The sequence below is a fragment of the Neolamprologus multifasciatus genome, chromosome 2, assembly GCF_963576455.1.
Source record: "Neolamprologus multifasciatus chromosome 2, fNeoMul1.2, whole genome shotgun sequence".
Classification (NCBI taxonomy): domain Eukaryota; kingdom Metazoa; phylum Chordata; class Actinopteri; order Cichliformes; family Cichlidae; genus Neolamprologus; species Neolamprologus multifasciatus.
The window spans coordinates 1399228-1405449 of record NC_140440.1 but is presented as its reverse complement, the minus strand read 5'-3'; the positions used below and the strand labels follow the sequence as shown (position 1 = coordinate 1405449).

The 6222-nt window shown below is 39.6% G+C and overlaps 1 long non-coding RNA gene across 1 annotated transcript; it reads right to left on the bottom strand.

Annotated features, from left to right (window-relative positions):
* Positions 1-2437: 2437 nt before the first annotated feature.
* On the bottom strand, positions 2438-5087 carry LOC146523801 (uncharacterized). The gene is made up of 3 exons (XR_014877787.1): positions 4571-5087; positions 4353-4465; positions 2438-2991 (listed from the first exon to the last, which is right to left on the bottom strand). It is a non-coding gene; the product is annotated as an uncharacterized LOC146523801 (long non-coding RNA).
* Between the last annotated feature and the right edge of the window lie 1135 nt (positions 5088-6222).

Below are 6222 nucleotides of genomic sequence, written 5' to 3'. Positions count from 1 at the left end.
TTTAATTCCATACATAGCTGGTTTTTGCATCACATCTCATCATGATGTATTTACCTGACTTACTGGGCATGTATTACCAGAAGGAGCATTTTCCATGAAAAGGGGCAAAACATCCATCTACTGTCACCTCTGGCCTTGGGTTGAACATCAGTGGAAGGAGCTGCACTTATCTCTCCCATACAGCCTTAACCCTTTAAAGCCGGTCAGAGCGGGCACGCTCCGTTTTGCGTAACTATTTTTAAATCCCTGTAGAACGGGAACCGCGTAAGCTAGCGCAATAATTTTTTTTGCATATGAAACCGGAGGAGTTGTACTTACATCTTATGTATTGTCCTAGGTCACGGTTTCCTTCCACATAAAGCTTTGCAAAAATTGCATAAAAAGTGCTTGCAGGAACAAAAACTTAATATTCCAGAAACACGCTTTGCCGATCCAATCAGCTGTTCGTAACACTTCCTACATTGAAAAAGATGTCAGCACCAACGATTGCATGTCTGCCATTTCCTGCCCGAAATCGGAAGTGATGTCATTTTCGCGGAAAATGCAGTTTTTTACTTGTAGGCCTTAAAAGCCTATACTAGTGTTTTTATAAGTCATGTTGCTCCCAAAAATGGCACTGTAACATGTAAAAAAAATAATATAAGCTCTGGCGGACTTGGTTCTATGGTAGGTCTTAAAGGGTTAATGGGAGCAAGCTTACCAGATGTTGCTCTAGTATTGCTGTTGTACAAATCTCAGGAGCCTTGATATTATTCAAAAGGTCTAAAATGACATTGTTGCCTGGAAAATAGTTCTGCCTGCGGATGTGTCCCAGAGACTATCAGTGGTCTTGTTGCTGGATTTGTACACTACGGTGGCTGTGTATGGAAGAAATATAGTATCATCAGAATTCAAGTATTTTTAGACATTGAATTTATAATACTGAATTTTTATCCTCTAAATTTTCCTGCAAAAATATTCACCTGCCCAAAAATTCACCTGCAAAAAATTCAACTGCAAAAGTGATGAACTTGAATGACCCAAGCCAGAGCAATCAGCACTAGATTGAGTTGAGTCTCCTAAAAGAGAGCTGTTTAAAGGTGAGTGATTAAGTTTTTCTCCTAAATAGAGATCATTACAGAATGCCTAGTCCTACTTAAAATCCCATTTATTTTTAATTTATTTTATCATCTACTCAAACTAAGGAAAACGTTTGACTAACTCAAAGACAATTTCCACGCCTCCCCTGCCTGTCTGCAGAGGCAGTTTTGAATTTAGAAGCAGCAAGATGGGAGCGGCAAACCCTGGCGGTTCTCCGGTAAGTATATTGTTTTTTATCTTCAAGTTTGTCTTTTGAAACGTTAATTTTATTTAAATCCATTGCTCACGTATAAAGTACACAGACGGGGTCTTTGCTCAACTCGTCTGAGGCGTGTCTCACTAAGCGCTACATGCTAGCATCCTGCTAACCGAGCTACCCTTTACATGCTGTGCTTTAGAAAATAGGATACTCGTTTAAAAAAAAAATACTCCGCAGATATTGATAGATAGACGAACACTGTAAATATAATGTTGGAAACGAGAACGGCCTTTGGTGAAGGGGTAAAATACACCATGAATAAAGCCACAGAGTGAATGGCTGCCATGGTTGCAGAATGGCTTGATTTAATGACAAGAATGGCGAAGAGTGAGGTGAAGTGAACCAAAGCCACAAAACACAGTCAGACAAGGCGGCAAAAGGGCAGTGATCTGTCCGTCAGTATGAAGTTGGTGTGTGCTTTGGTGAACAAAAACTCGAGACCGGTAGCAGGAAGATGGGAGACTCGTGTTTCACTGGAATAGTGGTGAATTAAAACATCCTTTGTTGGGGACATTTAGGTGTAAATGCATCCATACAGGCGAGACAGAGGCAGACCAGACAGTGAAGAAAACAAGGCAAACATTAGAAATATTAAAACGGAAATATAGGATTAATATAACATACAATTAGGGAAAATGTAAGGAACACAATGTAAATGATATCGTAAAGTCATTAAAACAGCATACTCTGATTAAAAGTATGCAACAATTTTTATGTGATTGACTGTTGCTGTACAGTCAATCACATAAAAATTGTTGTATATTATATATACTGTGTCTCTGTCTCTCTCCTCCAAACCCAGATGGCTGCTGGTACTGAACCGGGTTCTGGTTCTGCTGGAGGTTTCTTCTTGTTAAAGGGGAGTTTTTCCTCTGCACTGTCACTTCATGCTGCTCAGTGTGAGGGATTGTTGAGGTTGAGTCCATATGTCCTGCGAACAACTGCTGTGCAATGACACCATGCAATCTTCTGGGATTCCTTAGATAGAAAACCTGTGAACTGCACTTGTCCTTGGTCTTCACAGCTCACCTTTTTACTGTTTATTGAATCAAATTGCTCCAGTGACGTGGATTCTACATTGTAACTGATGTGATGTTCTATAAAGTGGTTTTAATAAAAAAAAGGCAAAAATTAGTTTGTTTCTTTATTAAATTTTTGAACAGTGATACTCACTCAGTACATATTCAGTAAATGCAAATTATTTACACGGCAGTGCACTACAGGCATAAATCTAGACCCCTAGATAAAACATTATGGCATTATAGCAGTGACAACTCCTCCACAGTAGCAGGTGGGATTTTTCTTTTTTGAGGACGGCTCCTTTTACCTGTCACTACAGATGGTCTGTTTATGTTTTGATCAAGAGCCTTTTTTTGGGCAGCTGAAGAGGAGAAGTCTATCTTACGGCCAACCTCTGGCTGTATCTTGGTCATATTACCCAGCAAAACCCAGTATGCAGGTTCATCTGTAACAGTCCTTGTGCCACAGATCAACACTGTTGCTTCTACTTTAAACAGAAGAGCAGTGACGTTGCTGCAGGTCTCCGCGACTCCGGCCTTACAGGTGCAGTGGGCAGCTTCAACCTTCCCTGTGATGCTCACAATGACCCATGGCTGCAATGCTGGTTCATTCAGTCTTTGAGAGTGCAGGACCTGAAACACACAAAGTTCATTTAAAGACAAGAATGTATAAAATTAAAATTAAATGTATTTTTAGTGACACAAGATACAAATATGGAAGCAAGATGTATAATCGCTCAGTTTGGGGAAATTGTGGGTAGCCTGCAAGGGCCTCAACTTCTCCATTCCCACAATGTGCAACAAATGGGCACAGCTGATCTTCAACAGTGGAACATCGGCCAGTTACTTCCAACTTTAACGCAGCTTGTAGTCTTGGAGAGCAGCACACCAAAACTGCATGCACAACATCTGCTAACAGTGGAAACGGATTAAGAAATCCATGCAAACAGATTCATAAACCAAAAGAATATTATTTTATAGGATCAATTATCATATCAGCCGCTGGCTGATCACAAACCCTGAGGGTGTATACGAGAAGCAGAAGAAGCAGAGGGAATATCCCGTTTAAGTTTAGATAGTATTTGTAAAGATATTGACCGTAACCTTTTCTGAAAGTGTGGATATAATGGATGGGGTAAGGTACTGACATGCTACAACTTTATAGTTGTTAAATTCTGGGTACAAGTATACATACCCATCTTGTACATGTTTTTTAATATTGTTATTATTATTATCCTACCCAATTACATGTTTCTTTTAATCAGAGTATGCTGTTTTAATGACTTTACAATATCATTTACATTGTGTTCCTTACATTTTCCCTAATTGTATGTTATATTAATCCTATATTTCCGTTTTAATATTTCTAATGTTTGCCTTGTTTTCTTCACTGTCTGGTCTGCCTCTGTCTTGCCTGTATGGATGCATTTACACCTAAATGTCCCCAACAAAGGATGTTTTAATTCGCCACTATTCCAGTGAAACACGAGTCTCCCATCTTCCTGCTACCGGTCTCGAGTTTTTGTTCACCAAAGCACACACCAACTTCATACTGACGGACAGATCACTGCCCTTTTGCCGCCTTGTCTGACTGTGTTTTGTGGCTTTGGTTCACTTCACCTCACTCTTCACCATTCTTGTCATTAAATCAAGCCGTTCTGCAACCATGGCAGCCATTCACTCTGTGGCTTTATTCATGGTGTATTTTACCCCTTCACCAAAGGCCGTTCTCGTTTCCAACATTATATTTGCAGTGTTCGTCTATCTATCAATATCTGCGGAGTATTTTTTTTTTAAACGAGTATCCTATTTTCTAAAGCACAGCATGTAAAGGGTAGCTCGGTTAGCAGGATGCTAGCATGTAGCGCTTAGTGAGACACGCCTCAGACGAGTTGAGCAAAGACCCCGTCTGTGTACTTTATACGTGAGCAATGGATTTAAATAAAATTAACGTTTCAAAAGACAAACTTGAAGATAAAAAACAATATACTTACCGGAGAACCGCCAGGGTTTGCCGCTCCCATCTTGCTGCTCCTAAATTCAAAACTGCCTCTGCAGACAGGCAGGGGAGGCGTGGAAATTGTCTTTGAGTTAGTCAAACGTTTTCCTTAGTTCGAGTAGATGATAAAATAAATTAAAAATAAATGGGATTTTAAGTAGGACTAGGCGTTCTGTAATGATCTCTATTTAGGAGAAAAACTTAATCACTCACCTTTAAACAGCTCTCTTTTAGGAGACACACTGCTGGCTAACGGTGTCATGTGATCAAACAGTGTAATTTAATTGGCTGAGAGCCGCTCGACTCGATCTAGTGCTGATTGCTCTGGCTTGGGTCATTCAAGTTCATCACTTTTGCAGTTGAATTTTTGCAGGTGAATTTTTTGCAGGTGAATTTTTGCAGGTGAATATTTTTACAGGGAATTTTGGAGGATAAAAATTCAGTGTTATAAGTTCAATGTCTAAAAATACTTGAATTCTGATGATACTATATTTCTTCCATAGCTGGAAAGTGCAAAGCGCAACAAATTAAAAAACGGCAACAAATTAAAAATCCGCAACAAATTAGAAAACCACAACAAATTAAAAACCCTTGACGGAAAGGGATTGTCTGAAATACCGGAAGTGACACAACGATTAGCCTAATAGGGCTTTTGAAGAGTGATGTCACAAGAGGGGGCGTGGCCAGGATTTTTGGTTGAGGTGCCATGTTTCTGGGCCGAACAAAGCGCTAGCGAAAGAGGACGCACGACCGGCAAGGGAATAAGGTTGAAAATGGTGTATCTTTTCATTCTTTCCCCACCTGGAAGCAACATGAGGCAGCTCATGTATCGGATGTTACCAAAAGAAGGCGTCTAGCCTGGATAGCAGCTGTGAGACGAGCTGATATCCAGTTCTCTTCCATCTTCAAATATCTGTTGGTGTGCTCCAGACATTTTCATTCCGGTAAGTTATAGATATGTTCATATCACTCTTTATCCGGTCTTTTAAGTCTGACATCACTAGCCGTGTCTTGGCTCAAACTCCGCTGCAGGTCTGAAAAACTATCTAACGTCTTTCATCTGTAATAAAATGATCAGCGTTCTGCTCTACCATGTGTAACAATTGAGTTTATCATCCAGGCATCCATGAAAACGAAATTAGCAGGAAGTTAGCTCGCTGATTCCATCTAAATACAATATAGCATGTCCTAACTGAGGGATTTTGGAAACAAATTCAAACGTACAGCTCTGCTATCACTTCCAACATAAATGAAGACAGAAAACTAAACAGCAGTGACGTTTATAAGGTTACTGAAGTTTGGCTAGCTGGTGTATAACGATGTGCTACGTGACCGCTAGCGACACGGCTATGTGAGCATAATATAAACACACTAACTTTTTCCACTTGATAAAAGTTATCGTGAGGATTCTCGCTGGTCAGGAACAAATGTAATCTCATGGCAGGATGCTGTAAACGGACCAAACTTCAGCCAGGAAAACAACTGAGATAATCCATCCACAAGGATGAATAGGATTAGTCATTCATATACTGCTGCATGGGCTGGGCTGTAGCTACATCGTAAGGTTTTAAAAACTGAGCTTTCAAATGATTAGTGGTGATAGAAGCAGAGGGAGGCCAACAGTGATCACTTACTGTTTTCAGGAGTTTTTTGAGATGAAATAGAAGACAATACAAAACATTAAACATGTTAACAACACAAAACTCATATTAAACGCAGGGAAAATTGAAACTTGCTCCTGTTAAATATTATTTAATCTTGTGCAGTATAGATAGCAGTAATTTTTCAGAAGATAAATTGAAGTAATTGATAGTAAATTAAGTAGTGTAATAGTAGGTGATATCGTGTAAATGCTGTCATGATTT